Source organism: Lactuca virosa, chromosome 5 (genome assembly GCF_052849685.1).
Source record: "Lactuca virosa cultivar CGN04683 chromosome 5, Lactuca_virosa_CGN04683_v6, whole genome shotgun sequence".
Taxonomy (NCBI): domain Eukaryota; kingdom Viridiplantae; phylum Streptophyta; class Magnoliopsida; order Asterales; family Asteraceae; genus Lactuca; species Lactuca virosa.
In genome coordinates, this window is record NC_136430.1 from 349407191 (window position 1) to 349433281 (window position 26091).

The following is a 26091-nucleotide window of genomic DNA, read 5'->3' on the forward strand; positions in this document are numbered from 1 at the left end:
AATGTGCTAGAGTAAGAAAACATTATTACTCCACATTTCACAAGGTATTATAAACCTTCTTAGTTTGAAATGAGTTTCTAGATACGATTTGTAGTAACTAGAGTAATGATCTAAAACTTGATTTTGGAAACGAAGTATGACTCATCTCTTGATTGAACCATTTCAACAATACCCAATTCCTCTTCTTAGTCATACAATTGTACTAAGATGTTCTTCGAGGATCAATTGTGATATAGTTCCACAATCATAAAGATGATCATAAAACATGATGCTATAGTAATCTCCTTTCTTTTCATAGATTGGAGAAACTTTTATCTTTCTGCCTATTAGATTCTTCTATTCGTTCTGCTATTCTTTGAAAAACTTTTCAAAAGTAGTAGAATTATGTTCAATCTTATGAACAAAAACGTATATACTAAAACATAAAAAAATCATGACGAATAGAGTTATCATCCTTTGTGGTGTATTTGGAGAGTCCGTATCAATATATACTAGATCCATTAGTCCTTCACTTGACTCACATAAATATGTGATCCATGATTTAGTTATAATTTTCCAATGAACAAGATTCTCATACACTATACAATACGAATTGAACAACACCAAGTATCTGTCCAGATGGTGATGAGATTTCTTTTCACTTGGTCAATTATGACAATACCACACACGATATTATAAGAATCAAATCCACAATTAATATTGCTAATATTAGAAACATAACCAACACTTTCATAAATTTCGTTGCAAGGAAATAAGAATAAGGCAAACATATAAACCAAAATTTCACTTTTATTGAAAATAAACGAAAAATTGGAACTTGTCCTTATAATGCATAAAATGAAAAAAACATGTTTCTAGACATCTCCTAAGATTAATAGCAATCTATTAAATTATCCTAACTCCTAAGTAGTAGCTCCAAATTCTAATCATCGAACCATTTGACTGAACTCCACCTCTCATGATTAGATTTAGCCCAGTCTGCTTAAGCTTCCTTCTTTCTCTTAGATACTGAAATAACATCAAAATATGATCATCACATTATGTATTAAGAGTCTATGAATAGGAACTTGTTAAAACACTGTATGTTAGATAGTGGATGTACCTGAAGCAGAGTCACACAACTTGAGTTCACTATCTCTGAGATCTCTCAAGTATTTTGGGCGGTTTCACAACCAATGTCCCTTCAATTGGCAATATAAACAAATGGACTCTTTGGAGTTAACACATGGAATTATCTCATAACTAGCCTTTCTTTTTACCATACGATCAAACTGTTTGACCTTGGCAGCCCCCTTTCCATTGGGAAAAGAAATCTTTTCTGGACCACCATTGTCACCATTGTCAATGTCCATGGAAACTTTGGAATCAGACCCTTTAAGCACCTTTGCTTCAAATGTGCTCTTAAGCATTTTTACTTCAGTAACAATCAACATTTGGTTCAGATCAATTAGGGTTACGTTGATGTTCATCATACGAAAGTTCTCAATGAACTTTTCATATGACTTTGGAAGAGAAAGAAGAACCAAATCAATGGCTTGCTCCCTTGGGAAAACGACACCCATTCTATCCAACTTGTCAATGTACGATTTCATTTCCAGAACATGCGCACACACAAAATTTCCGTCTTGATGTCTACATGCCAATAGGGCTTGAGTAGTTTTGTATCTTTCAACTCGAGGAAAACACGACGTTGGGAGAGTCACTGGAGGAGGAGGTGGAGAAGTTGAAGAAGCATGATGTCCAGTTCCACCATTTCTCGATAAAGAGAAAAAAATTTCACCTTGATTAGAAAGTGGAAGATCTTCTTCAGAAGGAAAAGGAAAACTATTTCCAAAGGAATGAGGAAGATCATTATTGTCTTGAATTGACATCTATAATGGGAGAAAAGAGAATTCAAGTTAGTTGATTTTAATCCTTAATATATTAACCCATAAATATTAAACTAAGGTTAGGATCCATATTTTTATTCTAACTCTGAAGATGGATGTCGTAGTCAAATTTGAATCTATTTTAGGTAGGTAAGGCTTTTACCAATTTCAGTCTTATGAAACTCATAAATATTTTGAGATTCATTTATTCTTATCAATGGCATGCTTACTCGGATTATGCTCTCACTTTTGTGACTGGGATGTCGATGATCACAAACGAGATGTGAATAACCATGCAAACCCGCTTGACAACCTTGATGTCTTTTACCATCTTACATTGATGTGCCGGTTAACCACACACACTCCATCAACAATGATAATTTTCAAGATGTCCATCATAACTATTTATAGTCCCTCTTAGTGTGTCGGTTAACCACACATGCTCCACTAACGACATATAAATATAATGTGTGATTTCATTGATTAGCATACATTTCATATTTTCCTAAAGAAACTAAAGTGGGATTTTAAAAATAGTTTAGTTACATTATATCATTATACTTATTAATGAGATTATGTCCTATCGAACCCGTTCTGCTAACGACCCTCCACCAAACAAGGGAGTGGTGGGTGAGAGTGGACACCCATTCAACGACCATTTTATAGGTCGTTTCCTTATACACCCCTTGTAGTTCGGCTTCGTGAATTAGACATACTAGCGATTTGACTGACTTGTCTTATACATATAGTAATTTATCTTATAACATATATATAATGGTGTATTTTAAAACATTTCAAAATACAAGGTTTAATATTTTAATTATACAAATTAAACTTTTTAAATTAACTAAAATTAAACCAATTTATGAATTTAATATTTATCTTTTAATTAAACATTTAATTAAATCAATAATAAGATCCATAAGGATAATATTAATTAATCTGATAATTAATCAATATCAAGTCTATGGATATCTCCTGACATTTATGGTTTTAATTAATTATCTAATATAAAAAAATCGAACTATGGCAGATATTGAAACAAATAATTACCAATTAACAACCACATAAATCATATTAGGCAAGAAAATCCGAAAAACTAGATCTGGCAGATCTCATGTCGTGAGAAACAGATGCTCACGACGTGAGAACCAATTTTTTTTTCTCAAAAAACGATTTTGATCAGTTAATCTAATGTACAAACAATGTTAGAAACATCAAGGCTCTGATACCACTGATTGATTTTATAGATTATATTAACAATGTGCTTGTGGAATTTCACTTAACATTTATGGGCACATGCAACCTAAAGGATCTATGTCTTAACACTTTGAATGTAACATTCTATGAACAACAAAATAACTTGAAAACCAAATGAAACCCTAGTACAATCAAATTACAAGAATTAGGGTTACATACATTTGATTTGTTGTAGTAAACAAATCACTTCAAAATCGTTATGGAAAACCTTGGAAAGTAAGCACCAGAAATCTCGTGCCTCTAATGGCTCATACCCAAAAACCCTAGAAACCCTAGAATAAAGAGAAGAGAGGTATAATTTTCGTTCCTAAGCCTTTTGGGAAGAGCATGAAGGAAATTAAGGCTATAAGGGGTCCTATTTATAGTTTAGGTAACTTAGGTACAAAAAAAGATTTTAATAATTAAATAATAGATTTAATCCTTTGCAAATCATTTCCTTATCTGCATCCAGGAGGCTTCTGGAAACCCTAAAGAGGCTCCCAAAACCGTCCACCCCTTGGATGATTCTAGAATTGATTCTTTTGTTCAACTATTGAACAATTACAATTCACCAATTGCGTCTTTAATTAATTCCATTTAATTCCAAATTAATTCTGATTAATAATTAATTAATTCTAATCGATTTCTTATTAAGTTAGTAATCATATAAATTAACAAATCAATTATATAACAACTGATTCATGTTAATTTTTTAATTACATAATAAATTAACATATCAATTATCTATTTCCAATTAATATATTAATCACATAATATACTAACATATTATTTATCTCTCTTTCTCCTAATATCATTTCTAGCTATTTCTGGTTATGAGGGCAACCCAAAAGGAACTTTGCTAATAATTCAAGATTATACTAATTTAGTTATTGGCTTAGACACCTAATCCAACACATTTACGTTCAATATTACTGCTTTTCATACCTTCGTGTATTCACATGTTGAAGCATTACGAGCTCCCAAAGTCATTTCACATTTGTAGCAGCACGCTATACAAATACTCAAGTAATGTCAAGAGATCGATCCCGAAAATCATAAGTCAGTTTATGAGTATCTAGTCCAACTTCATTGGAATTTTAACTAAAAGAAAAAACAAATATTTCTCGATCAACATATTGGATTTTCAATTTGGTTCAGATTACTACTCCAAAGGTCGATTATCAAGATGCAATGTGTCTTACCAACGCAATGAACTTTTTTCGAAAAAGTTATTTTAAAAAGATAGTTAAACTGCATCCAACTTCAAATAGTCGAACGGTCTTTGATTGCACCTATTGTAAACAAAATTCTGATTTTGAAGATCATTTGGAGCCTGCTTCCGATCCAATCTTTATCATCGCTATCTCAAGCGATTATTGGAGCTCCAAATATATCAATTGTGAAAGAAGACTCGATTACACATTAAATCAAATATTTCAATCCGCCTTGAGTCACTAGCTTCAACACCTCGGTCTCCATTATTATTTCAATACTCTAGCAACTTCACCATGGCGTATCAATGCTACTTTCCAGCGAAGGATCTCGTACTTCAAATCATATATACATATCATGAGGTACAATTTACATATTTTTAATATGTCGCTAATAATAAATAAATATGAATGCACATGGATAAGGAGCGAAGTGTACCACATACGTGTAACAACGTAAATTTCCAAAACAATTTTTCATTTTAAAAACATACTTTCATTCATAAAATATCATAGTAATCCAATGTATCACATGTTATCACAATAAACAAATCCCAAGATCCTCAAAAACATAAATCCTCTCAGTGTGTACGGATCATGCCGACGCCTTCCCGCGATCCTCGCTAGTACCTGAAACACATAACACAACAACTGTAAGCATAAATGCTTAGTGAGTTCCTCAAAATACCACATGGAACACATACGCCACTCGAGGCTACAATACGACCCTCCGGTCGATGTGTCTCAGCGGGACCCTCCAGTCCCGTAGCTCGTTGGACCCTTTGGTCCGGTCATAGCTCGTCGGACCCTTCGGTCCAGTCTGTGTCGTTGGACCCTTCGGTCCGGTCTACATCGTTGGGCCCTCCGGCCCGGTCTGTTCAACACATAGCATACATATAACACAATGCACATAACTCATATATATACACATAGCATACAAGACCCTCTGGTCTACACATAAATACCACTCTAGGTAATATATAGTGAGAAGACTCACCTCGGTATCTCGGATGATCTCGCACACGAATATACTGATCTAGCCCCCGCCTAATCACATACACAATATCCTTAAATAAATAATGGCTCTCAAAGGCTAGATTAAATCCCCTTCTACAATCCCTCAGAAGGGTAAAAGACCATTTTACCCCCCCACCCCTTGACCCAAAAGTCCAAATGTTGACCAAAACCCTAAAAGTCAACGAAAGTCAATGGTCAAACTTTGACCCGACTCGTCGAGTGCACATGGGTGACTCGGCGAGTCCATGCGGGTCCCTCTGAATCCTTCTAGCCTCTCTTGGCTCGTCGAGTCATCCCTCCACTCGACGAGTTACACCTGTCACGAATTGCGGGGCAACCCCGACTCGACTCGTCGAGTACACTAATGGACTCGGCGAGTCCCTTCCATGGCAACACTGAAATGACCTTCTGAGGTCAGATCTGTTTCTCTATCTTATAGATCTGGCCTTTAAACACTCAAAAGTCACGTAAAGGTCCAACCTTTATACCCATGCAACACTCATAAGGCTCTTTTTGGTGAAATGGCTCCTAAAATGGCAACCTAGGTTCAAGACTCCATTGAAACTGCATAAAGCTGGATGCTTGGGACTTCCTGGACCTAAAAGGGTCCAGATCTCTAACACAACTCGAAGAAGGGGGTTGGAGGCATCCAAAACCCCCAAAAAGGAAGGATTCAAGCCCTAACCCCAATCAATGAAACCCATACAATAGAGGGAGAGAGGGATCCGGTTTTGTACCTCAAGGTGAACTCCTTGCTTAGCTAACTCAGAATAGCAATCTTCTTTGATCCTTCTTGCTGGAGCTCCTCTCCTTTCTTGCAAAATCACACCAAAAGCTCAATTGGTCTTCTCTCTCTCACTCTACACACTCAAGATCGATGGGGGTTCTCTCTCTGGGATGGTAGCCGCCAATGAAGGCCATAAGGGCCTTTAAATAGTGCTCATGCCCTAAGATTTAGGGTTTCACTTTACAGCGCGGACTCGCCGAGTCCACGCATCGACTCGTCGAGTCCCTCATTAATCCAGACAAGAATTCGCGATCCTACTCGGCGAGTCTGAGTGCCTACTCGCCGAGTCCCTCCCTAAAACTCAAGATTAAGCTTAAAATAAAATACCTGGAAATCCGGATGTTACAATTCTCCCCCACTAGAATCAGACTTCGCCCCCGAAGTCTCGCTCCGTAAGTAACTCAGGATGCTGCTCCCGCATCTCCGCCTCTGGCTCCCAAGTCAACTCGGACCCTCTCTGATGTTGCCACTGGACCTGAACCAGGGACACCTCCTTGTTCCTCAGAACCTTGATCTTCCGATCCCGGATCGCGATTGGCCTCTCAGCATAATTCAGGATCGTATCTAGCTGAATATCCCTCAACGGCACCACTGCCGACTTGTCGGATATACACTTCCTCAACTGAGACACGTGGAAGGTATCATGAATCTGGCTCAACTCCGTAGGTAGCTCCAACCGGTACGCTACCCTGCCCACCCTCGCGGTCACCCTGAACGACCCAATGTACCGGGGCCCCAGCTTGCCCCTCTTCCTGAATCGAATCACTCCTTTCCAAGGAGACACCTTGAGGAGTACGAAGTCTCCTACCTGAAACTCCAGCTCGGATAGTCTCCTATCCGCATAACTCTTCTGGCGGCTCTGAGCTGTCAACAACCTTTGTCTAAGCTGCTGTATCTGCTCGGTCTTCTGAAGCACTATCTCAGTGCTGCCCATCACGCACTGTCCTACCTCTCCCCAGCAAATGGGAGTCCGACACCTCCTCCCATACAACAACTCAAAGGGAGGCATACCAATGCTCGAATGGTGGCTGTTGTTATAGGAAAACTTAGCCAATGGTAGGTATGTGTCCCAGCTCCCTCCGAAGTCCAACACACATGCTCGAAGCATGTCCTCGAGCGTCTGAATCGTCCGCTCACTCTGTCCGTCCGTCTGTGGGTGGTATGCGGTGCTGAAATGCAGCCTCGTACCCAACTCCTCATGGAATTTCTTCCAGAATCTGGAAGTGAAGCGTACGTCTCGATCTGACACAATCGAGATCAGTACTCCATGCCGCGATACCACCTCTCTCACATATAGCTCTGCCAGTCTCTCTGCAGAAGAGCTCTCACTAATAGCAAGGAAGTGAGCGCTCTTCGTCAACCGGTCGACAATCACCCAAATTGCATCGACACCTCTTACGGTCCTTGGCAACTTGGTGATAAAATCCATGGAAATCTGTTCCCACTTCCACTAGGGAACCTCAAGTGGCTGTAACTTGCCGTGTGGACGCTGGTGCTCGGCCTTAACCCTGCGAGAGGTCAAACACCTCTCCACAAACCACGCAACATCCCTCTTCATACAGGGCCACCAATAGTCTTTCTTTAGGTCCAAATACATCTTAGTGGCCCCGAGATGGATCGAAAACCTCGATCTATGCGCCTCCTCCATCAGAATGGTACGTGCCCCGCCCTCAAATGGCACCCAAATCCGACCCTGAAAGGTCATAAGCCCTCGGCTATCGGCAATGAACTCAAATACCTGCCCGATCACCCGTTCTCTCTTGCGGTTCTCCGGTCTCATGGCCTCTACCTGGGCCTCCCGAATGGTGTCCAACAACAGAGTCATCACCGTCAACCTCATACAAACATCTCGTATCGGGGCACTCCCCGCCCTACGACTCAAGGCATCGGATACAACGTTAGCCTTGCCCGGGTGGTACAGGATCTCACACTCATAATCCTTTACCACATCCAACCATCTCCTCTGGCGCATGTTCAGGTTGGGCTGATCCATCAGATACTTTAAGCTCTTGTGGTCCGTGTATATGGTACACCGAACCCCATACAAATAGTGACGCCAGATCTTGAGGGCGAACACCACAGCCCCCAACTCCAGATCGTGAGTAGGATATCTCGTCTCATGAGGCTTCAACTGCCTCGATGCGTATGCTATCACGTGCCCTCTCTGCATCAGCACCGCACCCAATCCCGATATCGACGCGTCACAATACACCACAAAATCCTCCATCCCCTCCGGAAGGGCTAATATTGGGGCTTCGCATAATCTCTGGCGAAGTGTCTCGAATGAGGCCTGCTGCTCCGGGCCCCAACTGAAAGCCACGCCCTTCCGGGTCAACCTGGTGAGAGGAACAACAATCTTGGAGAAATCTCTAATAAATCTCCTATAATAGCCGGCCAACCCCAGAAAACTCTTGATCTCGGTGGGGGATGTCGGCACCTCCCAACTCATCACCGCCTCAATCTTGGCCGGATCGACCAATATCCCATTCTGGTTAACGAGATGTCCCAGGAACTGGACCTCTCGTAACCAGAAATCACACTTGGAGAATTTGGCGTAAAGCCTCTCCGATCTCAGAACTCCGAGGATCTCCCTCAAATGCTCCTCATGCTGCTCTCTGGATCTCGAATACACCAATATGTCATCGATGAACACGATCACCGATCGATCCAACATCGGCCTGCACACTCTGTTCATGAGATCCATGAACGCCGCCGGTGCATTGGTGAGCCCGAAAGGCATCACCACGAACTCGTAATGCCCATAACGAGTCCTGAACGCCGTCTTCTGGATATCCTCATCACGCACTCTCATCTGATGATATCTCGACCTCAGATCAATCTTGGAGAACCAAGATGCTTCCTGCAACTGATCGAACAAATCATCGATCCTCGGTAAGGGGTAACAGTTCTTGACAGTCAACTTGTTTAACTCCCGGTAATCAATACACATCCGGTGTGAACCATCCTTTTTCTTGACAAAAAGGATCGACGATCCCCACGGCGAGCTACTCGGTCTGATAAATCCCTTCCCCAACAACTCCTGAAGCTGTGAGGATAACTCCTGCATCTCTGGTGGCGCAAGGCGATAGGGCGCCTTGGCGATAGGCGCCGCTCCCGAAACCAAATCGATGCGAAACTCCACCTGCCTCTCGGGAGGCACACCCGGCAACTCCTCGGGGAAAACGTCCGGGAACTCACACACTATCGGCACATCATCAACAGAACTAGGCCTCTCCGCTGCTACTCGTGTGTCCATCACGTAGGCCACAAACCCACTACAGCCCTGCTGTAGACTCTGCCTCGCTCTAGCAGCCGAACAGAATGCTGACCCTGAACGGGTACCCTCGTCGTACACCGTAAGAACTCCCCCACTAGGGTCTCGTATGGTCACCAACTGTCGCTCGCAGTCGATAACCGCTCCAAACCTGCTCAACCAGTCCATGCCCACGATGACACAGACATCTCCCATCGCAATCGGGACCAAATCAATCGGAAACTCAACGCCGAAGATCTCGAGTACACATCCTCGGATCACATCAGTAGCATACACCGCTCGCTCGTCGGCTATAGAAACTCGTAGAGGTCGACTCAACGCCTCTCGCTGAACACTGATGTGCTGACTAAATGCTAATGACACGAAAGATCGACTCGCACCCAAGTCGAATAACACCAACGCAGGTACAGAACTCACAAGAAAAGTACCTAAGCATACCACAATATAAGCACAAAATCTCAAACTCAAAAATAGGTAAGTAAAAGAATACATACCGGCCACGACATCGGGCGCTGCACGGACCTCCTCCGCTATCAACTGGAAGGCTCTCCCGCGAGCCTTCGGTGCCTCGGCCTTCGCTGGCCGGACCTCGGTAGCTCTAGCAGCAGGTGTAGACCCCTGTGCTGATCCCTGTAGTAGCTGAGGGCACTCGGCCTTCCGATGGCCGATCTGGTTGCAATGAAAGCAAACCGAGAATCCCTTGGGGCAATCCCTCGCGTAATGCCCCTCCTTCGGAACCCCAGATCTCGAATCAGTGGGCTTTGCCCGCTTGGCTGCCAGCTGCGCCTGTGCCGGTCGCCTGTCCCTCCTCTGAGACTCGGCCTCCTCCCTGACCTGAGTCTCCAGCTCAAGCTCTCTCTTCCGGGCATTTGCCTGGAGCTCGGAAAATTTCTGGTATGACGAGTTCGCCACGAACTCACGGATATCCCTCCTCAGTATGCTCAAGTACCGGCTCATACGTGCCTGCTTAGTCGACACGTGCTCAGGGCAAAACAACGCCCTCTCGTGAAACATCCTCGTAATCACCGTCACAGACTTAGTTCCCTGCTTGAGGGATAAGAACTCATGGGCTAGACGTTCCCTCTCCACAGGGGGAACATACTCATCTCTAAACATCATGGTGAACCTCTCCCAGGTCACCGCAGTAAGCTCTGCCGTAGTGAAGTCTGCCGTCACAAACTTCCACCAATCCTTCGCTCCCAAGCGAAGCTGGTTAAGCGCAAACCTAACCCTCAGATGCTCCGGACACGAGCAGGTGTAGAAGCATCCCTCGATGTCAGAAATCCACCTCATCGCAGCAATCGGGTCCTGCGTCCCATCAAACTCTGGTGGCTTCGTGTTACTGAACTCTCGGTACAACAACGAGTCACCTCCCTGGGGCCTGGCAGCAGCGACAGCTGCGGTGGCCGCAGCAACAGCAGCCTCAGTAAGAGCATCATACCGCTCATCAAAAGTCTCGATCAGCGTGGTCTTGATAGACCCGAACATCTCTGGTATCTCAGCTCGAATGGCCGCGGCCACCTCCTCGTGAATCAACCTACGAATCTCCTCATCGCTGGTACCACTGCATCCTGGGTGGTGGCGCGTCCCAACCATGATGTCTCTGAAATACAACACAAAATAATCAGAGACTCGTTCGAGTATACTCGCACTCGATACTCAACCCTACTTGTTCTTTAGTACCCTGAGGATTCTTACTTGGACTGCTCACCGATCTGGTGTTTCCAGTAGTACGGGCCCTTATACTACCTTCCACAGCGCATCGGTATTCACCCCAAGTCCTCATCCTAGGGTCCCAGATCACAAGTACTCTATATCCCACTAAACTCAGGCTACTCTCTGGTAGACCACTCATAAGTTCCTCGCTGCTAGCAACTTACTCTCGAAGTATCTCATAGTAGCAGTAACTCCTAGGCTAAGGCATCACAAATCAGGCCCACTCTAGTCCTAACCATGAATACCTAGCCTACTCTAGCATGCATAACATACCACATAATATCTCATAATACATAATGTAAGGGTATTTTGGGAAATCACCGTTCGGGCGCTAGCTGATCGTACACACTGCTCCGTTCCACGTTTCTCAAAAGTCCTTTACTCTTTTGGAAAAATTGTTTCTTTTATGAAAAATTCTCTCAAATCCTCAGTTTGAGTTCAGATACGCCCGGAGGTGTATCCGAGTCTCTCAAACCAAGGCTCTGATACCAACTTGTAACAACGTAAATTTCCAAAACAATTTTTCATTTTAAAAACATACTTTCATTCATAAAATATCATAGTAATCCAATGTATCACATGTTATCACAATAAACAAATCCCAAGATCCTCAAAAACATAAATCCTCTCAGTGTGTACGGATCATGCCGACGCCTTCCTGCGATCCTCGCTAGTACCTGAAACACATAACACAACAACTGTAAGCATAAATGCTTAGTGAGTTCATCAAAATACCACATGGAACACATACGCCACTCGAGGCTACAATACGACCCTCCGGTCGATGTGTCTCAGCGGGACCCTCCAGTCCCGTAGCTCGTTGGACCCTCTGGTCCGGTCATAGCTCGTCGGACCCTTCGGTCCAGTCTGTGTCGTTGGACCCTTTGGTCCGGTCTACATCGTTGGGCCCTCCGGCCCGGTCTGTTCAACACATAGCATATATATAACACAATGCACATAACTCATATATATACACATAACATACAAGATCCTCTGGTCTACACATAAATACCACTCTAGGTAATGTATAGTGAGAAGACTCACCTCGGTATCTCGGATGATCTCGCACACGAATATACTGATCTAGCCCCCGCCTAATCACATACACAATATCCTCAAATAAATAATGGCTCTCAAAGGCTAGATTAAATCCCCTTCTACAATCCCTCAGAAGGGTAAAAGACCATTTTACCCCCCCCCCCCTTGACCCAAAAGTCCAAATGTTGACCAAAACCCTAAAAGTAAACGAAAGTCAATGGTCAAACTTTGACCCGACTCGTCGAGTGCACATGGGTGACTCGGCGAGTCCATGCGGGTCCCTCTGAATCCTTCTAGCCTCTCTTGGCTCGTCGAGTCATCCCTCCACTCGACGAGTTACACCTGTCACGAATCGCGGGGCAACCCCGACTCGACTCGTCACGTAAAGGTCCCTAAACACTCAAAAGTCACGTAAAGGTCCAACCTTTATACCCATGCAACACTCATAAGGCTCTTTTTGGTGAAATGGCTCCTAAAATGGCAACCTAGGTTCAAGAGTCCATTGAAACTGCATAAAGCTGGATGCTTGGGACTTCCTGGACCTAAAAGGGTCCAGATCTCTAACACAACTCGAAGAAGGGGGTTGGAGGCATCCAAACCCCCAAAAAGGAAGGATTGAAGCCCTAACCTCAATCAATGAAACCCATACAATAGAGGGAGAGAGGGATCCGATTTTGTACCTCAAGGTGAACTCCTTTCTTAGCTAACTCAGAATAGCAATCTCCTTTGATCCTTCTTGCTGGAGCTCCTCTCCTTTCTTGCAAAATCACACCAAAAGCTCAATTGGTCTTCTCTCTCTCACTCTACACACTCAAGATCGATGGGGGTTCTCTCTCTGGGATGGTAGCCGCCAATGAAGGATAAGGGCCTTTAAATAGGGCTCAGGCCCTGAGATTTAGGGTTTCACTTTACAGCGCGGACTCGCCGAGTCCACGCATCGACTCGTCGAGTCCCTCGTTAATCCAGACAAGAATTCGCGATCCTACTCGGCGAGTCTGAGCGCCTACTCGCCGAGTCCCTCCCTAAAACTCAAGATTAAGCTTAAAATAAAATACCTGGAAATCCGGATGTTACAATATGCGTCATAAACAAAGCGGTTTTGTCTAGCTTGACAATATGTCTTATTGTTTTAATATGATACTTTATTATTTTAAAATATACATTCTCCTGATTCTGGTTTATTCACCAAGTCATTCAATTCTTGGTAGCCAAATACATCGGTTTACACTAAAGCCTTCATGGTTCTTACACCATGGTCCGACTATGTTAGGTCACCATCGGCTTAATGCCTTGGTTCGACATAGTAAAGCCACCATGGTCCGACACCATTCCGTGTCACCATCGGCCGACGCCATGGTTCGACCTATAAATCCACCATGGCTCATCACCATGGTTTGACATAACGAGTCACCATCGGATCAATGTTATGGTTCAACATAAGAAAGCCACCATGGTTCATCACCATGGCCCGTCATCATTTCGTGTCACCATCGGCCGACGTCATGGTTCGAACTATAAAGTCACCATGGCTCATCACCATGGTTTGTGTGACACCTTCCCTGGCCACTGGCGGAAATACTGAGTAGTGACGGTACATAGATTACCCAAATCACAGAGTGCAATCCATGACTATAGATGAAACCCATTTATCTTTGAGCTGATAGACCTTCCTTTCCTTGTTCCTTACTCTATCCTTGGAACACATGCAATTTTTGGAAACGTCAACTTGATGTTGGTGAGTTCACAGGTTTTGAGATAAACGTAATAAACTCTTTTGAAAACTATTTAGAAATTCTTATAATTCTTAAATTCTTGGTTTCCTATGCTTTATTATATTACCTCTTGTCTTATTATCTTTTTAGGACATTCTGCTAATCCTATCTTATTATTTCTATAGGATGCAAAAGCTAATTTACTATATTTTTAGGATGTTTTACCAATCCTAATTGACTATCTTTGTAGGGTATCTTTCGATCCTATATTATTATCTTTTAGGATATTTTATTAATCCTAATTTACTATATTTTAGGATATTTTACCAATCCTAATTTATTATCTTTCGTAGGATATTACCGATCCTATCTTATTATCTTTTAGGATATTATTGATCCTAATTTACTATCTTTGTAGGATATTTACCAATCCGATCTTATTATCTTTTTAGGATATTTATTAATCCTAACGTATTTTATCTACCACACTAAGACGTCCCTCTTTGGTAGTCGGATCTCTAAGATGGTGGTAATGTATTAACATGAGCCCCCCTAATCGACGATGTTTGACGAGTGATTCCCCGCCATGACGCTTCATCAGACGTCAAATAGTGATTAATAAGCAAGTTATCATGCCGAGATTATAGCTGGCAATCACAGGTGGGGGTGTCAATCCCAATATAGATCTATACATATCTTTCTAGCTCTCACAATATTAACGATTACAGGTTCGGGGTAGCCGAATTTAACCAGGCTAATGATGAATATTAACAACTCACTAATGAATTAAACTTAGGTATTTTATCTCTTATCTTCCTTACTTAGTGATTTCCTATAACTATCATAATATAAACCCATTTAATTTTATATTTGGTAATCATATCTTTTAGATCTCATAACTATATATATATATATATATATATATATATATATATATATATATATATGTATATATATATATATATATATATATATATATATATATATATATATATGTACACCCTAATTATGGTTAATTTGAAAATTGGATAGTTGGGCAGAGTATCAATTAGATACAATGCATATCTCTATATTTGACTAACATTACTTCTAGGTACTATGTTATCCTAGGAAATTGACCATTAAAACATCTAGGTAATACCTTTTCCGAGACTATTTGGCATCATAACTCTTAGACATAATATCATAGCTTACAACTAGGTATAGTATCTATAGCTACCTTATCCTAAGGTTTCATGCTTTATAAAACGATTAATATTTACGGATATAAATATATTTTGATAAAGGAGTTCGATAAAAATGTACCCCCCCCCCTTTCAAAACTTATAAAATAGTAAAATGGGGTCGTGAACTCACTCTAGTAGTGTAATCTGAAGCATCCTTGCTACTGCACCCGAAGCTTCATGCCATTGGGAGGACTTCCAAAATAGCTTGAGAGATAGAGAGAGGGAGTTTTGGGTGTGAAGTAATCAGAAAGTGAGCACCTCTATTTATTGTGCTTATGCGTGCCACGCACTTCAAATGCGACGTGCACTCAACTCGTGGCTCCATCTAGAGTTTTCCACGTGTTACACTTATGATGATCCATGTCTCTCTAATCTCGACGAACAAGGTGTCAGGCGTGCACGTCGAGCATGACGCGCACTTGGCTTGCACCTCTAAATATTTTATAAAAATTCATATATTCTTTATATGAATTTTGTTCCTTACCCTCTTTATATATTTGTGTAGCTCTCTACTAGTACCAAAACTTTTCTTAAGGTTGTGTTGTCAAATTTTAACTTTTATTTTTAACCCGTATTTTACGTATTTCTAAAAATCATATCTCCTTCATACGAACTCCGTTTTTGACCTTTTTCTTTTTAAAGTCCTTATCTTTCAAAGTACTACGATTTCCTTTGAGTGACTTTAGCCAAAACTCAACCGATTTCTTTATATCATTTTGACGTTAATAGCGTTATTAACGTTGTTGATTTTTATTTTTTATAAAATCATAACTCCTCCAATTGGAGTCAAATTTTTACAAAGTTATATCCCTGGGATCACTTTGTTGTGTACTTTCCAAATACACTGACCATTATTAAAAGTGGTGTAACTTTATGGTCACTCATTTTTTACCATATTATTATTATCTAACTGATTATATTTTTCCTGAAATATGAAAAGCTTTATTATCATCATTTTTTGATGTTAATCTCTAATATCGGTCAATGACAGGAATTTCCTAATTGTCACATTCTCCCCCTGTTTTAGGAATTTCGTCCCGAAATTCTGACCTTATGGTAATCTTATTAGGGGAGACCGGTTTCTTAATCAGGAATCGATTATTTTTCCCTTTTATTGGGACAACTAAATTTCCTTTCTAGTTTCTTACTTCTAATTCTTTAACTTTATCATTAGAATCTAACATTTGTCTTTTGAAATTCTATTTGATTTCATCCTTATTTTACACCAATAGGAAACCTAGATCTTTTATCTTAATATTGGTGTGGATTTCTGGAAGGATTTCTATGATTATTTGTCTGTTATTACCTGTACTCAAAGGTAGATCTTCTTATTTACATAAATAATGATGAATACAACTTCAAGGGTTTATAATTCCCTTGTTCAAAGATTAAATAATCATTTCTATGGGACTTTTCCAAAACCTTTTATTCTAACATCCAATATTCCCTTTTACTGGTCCGGTTGATCCTTGCAAGCATTTGCGATGTGCCCTGGTCTTTCGCAGTTGTTACACCTAAACTCGTCACATTTGTCCAGATGATGAAGTCTACAATTACTACATAAGGGGAGAATCCCCTTAGTGGAGTGGGTGATCTCTCATGAGGCTTCCTTTCCTCCATTTCCTTCCACAAGGGCTAGCTAGATTTGCCCTTAGTGGTTCCTTCCCACTTGTTCTTAAGTTCTTTGGACTTCTTGTTAGTTCTTATTGAGTTCTGGGGCACATGTTCCTTGAGAATGAAGGCTAAATATTTAGCTTCCTTATAGGTTGAGGCGTGCAATTAGCTACACCTAATTTTAATATTTATAACCTAAATACCTTACTAACTAAATTGCACCTAGGCAGTGTACCTAGTTAAAATTATAGAATAGTTGGGTAAGTCGGGTGTCGATCACAGGGAATGGTTTTGACTAATTAATTTATCTACTACTAAATTAACCTAATTACTAACGAAGGAAGGGTTTTTATCTGATTTTGCAAGATCAGACGAACTTAACTTAAATTCAATCAATAATTTGGAACACTCTTGTTTAGTTCGAATCTACTTCTTCTTTATGGTTAACTAACAATTATGGATTATCAAGTTGGTTATTATGGTATTAGTAATTTAAGTCTAAATTTATCAATATTAAACTAATTCATGTAAAACTATGTATGGTCACACACAATCAAACACAGAATAAGTTGTAGATTATGAATTTACTATGTAAGATTAGGCAAACACAATTATGGTCATAGTTTATGTTCTCTAGCACAGCCAAATTTATTTACTTACTATCTAAGAGTTTGGTCGATCCTAGCTCTAGCAATTCAATGTTCACTAAATCACTAGGTTTCAAGTTCATGTAATTTAATAATCACTAAGCTACACAGAACATGAATTCAAGCAACTAAAGAAACAAATATTAGCATGCTAAGTAATCATAATCAAACACAAGCAAATTACCAACTAACAAATCCATCATCAGTTAAGCTAAACCATATGTCAGAAGCTTCATCTAGCTAAACAAGAGTAGCTAGATTCAGCTGCTCATAGCAACAAATAAACAAAACATTTGAGCTCTTATCGCTAGAATAAAGGATATCGCTAGAATAAAGCTTCATCTTGTGTTTTTGTCCCATGATATCACTAGAATAAAGGAGGCCACAAATGCACTATAATGTATATTGGCTCAACTAAACATTTGAGCTCTTATCGGATCATCCCACACAACACTAGCAACTTAAGTTTAGATTATCATTATAACTAGAATTTTTATTTAGATTATTATTTTAAATCTATTTCTAAATTTTTAATTCTACTAAATTCTAGCCATTTACTTTTAGCAATCTAAGCAATTACTTTTTCGACCTCCTACCCCACACTTATTACATACAATGCCCTCATTGTATGCATAAACTAAACAAAAGCAATAAACGGGAGAAAAAGGAACAGACTCCCCTGGGATAGTGGCGTGATCGCACTCCAATCGTGTGGATGAAATGTGTATCTCGAATATGGACTTCTTCTAAATCGGAACTCGGACCTTGAACTCGCGAAATATGTGAATGAGCCAACAAGCAACTAATCAAAACTTCAATCTTCCATAAGAGTGGATGCAAATCTCCAAAGCGTGTAGAATAATGTGGGAAGGCAAACGCCACATTGTATGGTATAGGAAATGAGCCATAATAGTCTTCATAATGATTCGAAAAGAAACGTGGTAAGCCATCAGGTACAACGCGCCAAAGGACTTCATGTTTATGAAAAACGTAAAATCACGACGTGATAAGGTTTGCCACGTCGTGGTGTCGCACAAAAACGTAAACTGAAAATCCAATCAATATCGGTTCATGACGTGAAATGGGTCGCCACGTCGTGAAACCTGGGCAATCAGGAAATAAAAATTTACCACTTCTTCTTGAACCGTGAACGTTGACCAATGCCTTGATGAGTTAAGACTCTTCTAGTTCAGTATTTTAAGGACCCTTTCTGACTCCATCCTCTCTTTTTGACGCACCCCACACTTATTTCCAATTGTGGGTCTCGACTCTTGACTTGAAACTCTAAACGACCTTTGGCTAAACATAAACGCTCATAACTCCCGACTTCCTTCCCTAGAATCCGTAGCAAATCTGAAATATAGCAACCAAAGGAAAGATAGCAGTAACATAATAATTTAACGAGTCTTACAAACCAAATTAAGTTCCAAACCTAACAAAAGCTAAAAAAAACTAAAACCAAATAAAATAAAGCGATCAATCATCATCTTCACGTCTTTGAGCTCCACTCGGTCCTTCTCCATCTCCCATCGGTATCCAAAGCTCCTCCCAAGTCAGTATTTAAGGGCCTTGCGGTAGCACGGAAGGTGGTCGAACCATACCCATGTGAGAAAACATGGTTTCAAGAAGTTGGGTGTTATAATTCATCCCACCGCGAAGATTATCCAAGTAAGAACCAACCTGAATTTGAAATGGGTCGGTGGGTACTCCACCCTCATATTGTTGCGCTGCTTGACGATCTCTCTCCATGTCTCCCCGAACTCTAACATTCCGCCTTCTGGACCTCGGTGGAGGTTGTTGCTCGGGTTGCTCTATTTGTTGCTCATCATCCTCTGGGGGTATAACATACCCGCCCCCAACATTCACCACTACCCGCATAACTCCCAACACTTGAATTGATAATTCACTGTCGGGAAGACGTGTAAGATTCCACACAAAATTAGGTGTCAAAATATTGTACGACCGGGCAAGGCGGGTGACCAAATGTCCACATGTTATCAGACTCCCTTGCCTAGAACAGGCCACTTTCTTTCCCAAGAATCTCGCAAGCATATAGGGGAGATCACAACAAACCCCGGGAGTAATGATACTCCATAGATAGAACAAATTTTGAATGGAAACCTTATCACCATGGTGCTTGTGATTGATAGAAAAGGTGACAAGGCGATGAAGAAACCGATGCATGGGATTCCGAATCTGTGATTCACTAGAATCACGAGAATCATACGTGTGATTTGAGATAGTCCTCCAAAATTGGGCATCGAAAGTGCCGGGTGTAAAATCCCGAACACATCCAATGGCACAAAAAATGGAGATTTAGTTTCCACCTCCGTGTACAAGCCCATGCGCCATGCGAACTCGCGAATACTGCACTCGCAATAAACCCCACCCAACCGGAAAACAAGCGCCCGGTTGTAATCAAAATCCATAGTCCTTTCCTCAAAGCTTACGGTAGAGAAAAATTCCACCGATAATTCCCGATAAATGGGTTCTTGAATTGTAAACAAGTTCCTCCAATCGTGACATGTAAAAGAAAAATCATTGCCTTCATACACCTTCGTCCAGAAATGCTCCAATTCTGAAACCATACCCACACCTCTAAGCCAATTCCAATCCACAATGGGTGCTATCGAAAACTCCCGATTATATAACCATCCCAATCAGTTCTCATATGTTGTCAATAATGCCCGAGATATATTCCGTGGAAATCGATACAATGGGTGAATGCTCGCCGCGTCGATCGGGTCATTTTCCTGCTGAACGGCCCTTCTAGGTCCCATTCCTGAAATCATCAAAAACAAACCAAAACAAAACAAAAACACCCAAAATATTTCATTAAAAACGAAACAGGAAACCTGGTCGCCAAGGATTCACGTCGTGGAAAAGCGGTCCACGTCGTGAAATGCGTTCGGACGTGAAACTTAGATCGAGCATAACACAGTCGAAACCCAGCAAAAGTAACACTTGGGGTTTGTTTATCTGGCTAATATAAGACCATGCATCCATATAACACCAACTAATTTAACCAATTTGGGACTTCTAATTTCTAAGCAAACCCTAACCATCAAAATGCATAAAATTAAGAGCAGTGGCAGCAATTAAAGGATGAAATACATACCAAATGGAGTTAGAAGACAAGAAAACGCAAGTGATTTGGAAGAAAAATGAAGAAAATTGGCTGTGGGGTGTTCTTGTTCCCGTTCGTGCAACCAGTGGAGTAAACAAATGGTAGGTCAAAGTGCTTATGTAACTGGTCCCCCACCCCCCGTGTCCTTTTAACATGCACGATGTGAACGGAAATTTCACGTCGTGGTTTGTTTTAGGGGCCAAATTAATCTGGTCCATTAAAATAAAAAAAACATTGGGCTGAGAAATTAGGCTACTGGAAGTCAGTCCCCATAATTCCTCTATGGCCACGTCGTGAAACACATGTCCACGACGTGATTTCAGTCTGAACTAAAAATTAACTAAGTTAATGACTTGTATTTAGTTTAATTGTTTACCACTTAACTCTAAAGTACCCCACAACTAATTTTTACCAATTAAGAGTTTCTAGATGATGAATTGATTACTTCCCTAAACTAAAAATGTAAAACTCAAAAGAAAAGAAAAGAAAATGCAAACCAAAGTCGGGTTGCCTCCCGAGAAGCGCTTCTTTTTGAGGAGTCTTGAGCTGGACTCCGTGCCTCCTACGTTGAATTATTAGAGGAGTCCACCACCTGGATCTTTTGCTCCTTCCATCGTCTTTTGTATGCTTGAATACGCCTAATGTACGCCTTTTTTGAATTCTCCTTTTTAGCTTTTATCTCGTCTCCATCAAGCTTGCGTTTGGTCCCTTTTGTTTCCAATTTTTCTTTACTCTTAAGCTCCATAGGATTCTTCTCTTCCGTAACTATTGGACTTATTTTTATAGACGTAACCGCTTCTTCATCACTTAACAATTCATCCCTCTCCTCACTCACCCAAGTTGTTGGTGTCTTATAAGCAATCACTTCAAAGACTAGTGGAACAGATGCTCTTGGCTTGGTGTGTTTGACTTGATGAATTGTCTTGATTTCTTCCTCCATAAGCTTCTCCAATTCTTCAAGTTCATTATCTTCATCAATATTAAAAACTTCGCCTTGAACATTATTTCCTTGAAAACCATCTTGCACTCCAAAAGTTGCTTCATCATCACCAACCCTCAACGTAAGCTTGGATTCACGAACATCAACTAAGGCTCTAGCAGTATTAAGTAGAGGGCGACCAAGAATAATTGGGACATTAGCATCCTCTTTCATATCCATAACTACAAAGCCAATTGGGAAAACAAATTTCCCAATTTTTACAAGAATGTCTTCTATAATCCCTCTTGGTTGAGTCACTGAACGATTAGCCATGTGAATAGTCATCTTTGTAGCTTTCATTTTCTGAATATTAAGTTTTTGATAAAATGAATATGGCATAAAATTTATGCTAGCCCCAGAATCGGCTAAAGCATATGTCGTCAAATTATTCCCAAACTCACATGGAAGAGTGAGGCGTCCAGGATCTCCCATTTTCTTTGGTAACTCTCCCAACACAACTCTGGAACTTTGCTCACTAAGAATTACTTTAGAATTCTTCTTCAACTCTTGACGATTATCTATAAGATCTTGTAGGAACTTCGCATATTCTGGAATTTTTTATAATGAATCGATAAAAGGAGTATTGATAGGAATACCCTTTATTTGCTGAATAAACTCCAGATGTTCCCTTTCCAGTGGACTGAGATGTGCTCGAGACGGAAACGGTAAAGGCGGTTGAAATGTCGGAACAACTACTGAAATTTTCTGTTCAGACTGGTTCCACGACGTAAGAATAGCGGACTCACGTCGTGAACTTGGTATTTCAGCAACATTTTCATTTTCAAGCTTTATCTTCTTCAGATTTGGTTCGGATGGCTTTGGTTCCACTTCTAGTGCCTCCAAAAACTCAGAGATTGCCTCTTCTTCAGTATCAATAGCCATAACATGAGGTTGAGCCTTCTTTTCGGGAAGTTGTGAGGATAATTTGTTGTTCACCAAAGTAGTGAGTTGACCAACTTGGACTTCTAAACTATGAATCGATGCTTGATGATTTCTTAAGGAAGCTTGCTGGTTAATCATCATTTTGTGCTGCTCTTTCATCATATTCATGTGTTCCTTTAGCACTGCATCGGTATCATCATGCCTTTTCTCGGATGCTTCCATAAATTGGGTCAAAATATTTTCTAAGTTTACTTTGTTTTCGGCTGGTGGTTGCTCTTTTTGATAGAAGCCTCAACCTGTCTTCTTAAATTTCTCTTCCTTTTGCTTCTTGTATTCATCATATGGCAGCCACTCTTTCTTTGGTTTTCTCTAATCCTCATCATACTTATCCCCACTCGAGTAGCAAACTTGAGCCCTTTTGTTCCCATACTCATCCAAGTTGCAATCCTTAGTCAAGTGTGGTCCATTACATCGTTCACACCCAACTTTAATTGCATGAATTGAGTGATCCATTTGTGTCAATCTCCGGTCCATAGTATTGAGCATTGCCATCATAGCAGCCATTTCTTCAGAATGTGCACCCCCACTACCTTTTGTTCCATCTTGTCTTGGGTTGTGGTACTCACGAGAGTGTCTTGCGAATTCTTCAACTAACTCCTTGACCTCTCTTGGATTCTTCTTTGTCAATGGGCCTTGAGAATCAAGGAGTTGTCTTGTCATTACATTGACCCCATCATAGAAAATAGACATCTATTGTTGAACATTGAGATCATGTTGAGGACAATTCCTTAACAACCCATTGTAGCGCTCCCAAGCTTCGTATAGTGACTCCCCCGGCTGTTGCTCAAAGTTGGCTATTGCCTTCTTTAGTTTAGCTATCTTGGAAGGTGGACAAAACTGATCTAGAAATTTCTCACGCATTTGAGGCCAAGTAGTGATTGTACCAGGAGGAAGTGCTTTCAAACAGTCTTTTGCAGCTCCCTTGAAAGTGACTGGTAGCATCCTTAGTAAGATGGTATCTCTGTTAACATTCGAGACATTGAAATAGTCAACAATGTCATTGAATTAATCTAGATGCTTAAATGCATCCTCATGACCCTTCCCATAAAATGGGATATCCTTTAGTGCAATGAGGATATGTCCCTTCAGCTCGAATGTGGCAGTGGCAGTTATCGCTGGTTGGACTAAACCTGGACCAACATCTTCACGAATTCGCTTCTTGTAAGCTCCCATTGACATTTCTTCAATGTTTGCCATCTCGTTTCTTGGATCGTTCTCGGGTTCACTCGTATAAAGTCTAAACTCAGTCTCGGAGTCGTACTCGGATTCGGTTGGGAAAGGTATTTGATCTTAGTTTTCAACTTTGCTCTTGTCCTTTGAAGATGAACTTGACTCTCCCATTTTCTTCCCCAACTTCCTTGAGAACACTGTCTTCAGTTCTTGTAAGGGTGTCTTCTTTGGTGTTTGATCTTTTTTCATGTTCTTATCTTTCTTTTTGTGAAGGGTAGACTCTGGATCTTCAAGAGGTGGCACCAAAGGTGTGTTAGAGCCTCTGGTCATGAACTCCTACAAAATAAACAAAATAAAAACGTAAAACTAAACAAAAACTAATAAAAAAAACTTCCTACTGACTGGCCACCACGACGTGGTAAAGGCTACCACCTCGTGTTGTCGCAGAAAGGCAAACATAAAAGAAAAACGAAAAAAATACTGAACACACGTCGTGAGCTTAAGGCTCACGTCGTGAGTCTAGTACTGTAAAAAAAACTAAGCTGTAAAAAGTAACTTTTTGCAGGTTTTACCCCACAAAAAGGATCGATTTATCTAGAGCAAATAAATAACTATCAAATAAGCCGTTCCCCGACAACGGCGCCAAAAACTTGATGCGTGCAATTAGCTACACCTAATTTTAATATTTATAACCTAACTACCTTACTAACTAAATTGCACCTACGCAGTGTACCTAGTCAAAATTATAGAATAGTTGGGTAAGTCGGGTGTCGATCACAGGGAATGGTTTTGACTAATTAATTTATCTACTACTAAATTAACCTAATTACTAACAAAGGAAGGGTTTTTATTTGATTTTGCAAGATCAGACGAACCTAACTTAAATTCAATCAATAATTTAGAACACTCTTGTTTAGTTCGAATCTACTTCTTCTTTATGGTTAACTAACAATTATGGATTATCAAGTTGGTTATTATGGTATTAGTAATTTAAGTCTAAATTTACCAATATTAAACTAATTCATGTAAAACTATGTATGGTCACACACAATCAAACACATAATAAGTTGTAGATTATGAATTTACTATGTAAGATTAGGCAAACACAATTATGGTCATAGTTTATGTTCTCTAGCACAACCAAATTTATTTACTTCAATTACTATCTAAGAGTTTGGTCGATCCTAGCTCTAGCAATTCAATGTTCACTAAATCACTAGGTTTCAAGTTCATGTAATTTAATAATCACTAAGCTACACAGAACATGAATTCAAGCAACTAAAGAAACAAATATTAGCATGCTAAGTAATCATAATCAAACACAAGCAAATTACCAACTAACAAATCCATCATTACTTAAGCTAAACCATATGTCAGAAGCTTCATCTAGCTAAACAAGAGTAGCTAGATTCAGCTGCTCATAGCAACAAATAAACAAAAACAAATCATAATAAAATTCATAATGAATGTACCAAACAAATAAACTTATTATGTACTCTTCTCTCCCTAGGTGATAAAAGCTTCTTCCAGAACTTCTTCTCTCCTCCTAATCGTCTCTAGGTCTGCCTTCTGTCCACCAAAAGTCCCTCAAGTCGTAAGGGACAAGGGTATTTATAATTATCCAAATTTTCCCTTTTTCACGTTGTGACTTGATGTTTCACGATGTGGTTTTAGAGGAATCCTTATCGGGCAAGGATTTTACTTCGCGTGTACTTATCTTCTGGAAGACTCATGCCACGCCGTTGCCTTCTAGTTCACGTCGTGACTTTGGTAAGTTCCGTGGATTTCTTCAACTTTTGTATTCCAAGTCTCCAATGTTCCAAGTATTGTCAATTTTGCTCCCTTTCTTCGAAAATCGTTCACTTTGGCTGCAAATAACAATTTATCCTTATAAGTACCATTATTCTATGCAAATAACCAAAATATCAATAAAAATGTAAATAAATATTGTCTAAAAATATGTATAAGTATGGCAATATCATAGGTATTAGGCTGGTGTGATTGCACCTCGATCCTGATATGGGGAGCTAACCCTTGGAGATATGCATTGATCTTTTGGATCTCAGAGTTGACCAACTCCGGGCATATGGTGCCTAGGTACTCATAGCGTACCGTATAGAAAGCTAGGCTTGATTCCTTGGTGATAAGATAACTGAATTCCTGCTCCATTCGTGCCACGTCTTTTTCCAGAACGAAATTCCTTTATCATCTGCTTCTTTAACTCTTCCCAGGGGCTGCATAGGCTTCGTTTACGCCTAAAGCCTTGACCTGGATACTCCACAAGAGGAGAGATCTTCCCAAAAACGTGCATGTTGCAAACTTAACTCTATGTTCACCAGCACACTTCCTCTCTATCTCTTTTATCAGTGGATCAAACTATCGACTCCGCTGTCTCCATAAAAAGATTTTGGCTTACTGCTAATAAAATCCTGATAGGTTTTTTTCATTTGACGCTGAATCATAGTCTGAGATTCCCTAATGCATCAGATACTTGACGCTGAATCATAGTCTGAATGGTGGTCGG

At 40.5% G+C, this 26091-nt stretch overlaps 1 non-coding gene across 1 annotated transcript; it reads left to right on the forward strand.

Annotated features, from left to right (window-relative positions):
• The first annotated feature begins 23103 nt into the window (after positions 1–23103).
• On the forward strand, positions 23104–23210 carry LOC145118057 (small nucleolar RNA R71). Its single transcript, XR_013713041.1, has one exon. It is a non-coding gene; the product is annotated as a small nucleolar RNA R71 (small nucleolar RNA).
• Positions 23211–26091: the final 2881 nt, after the last annotated feature.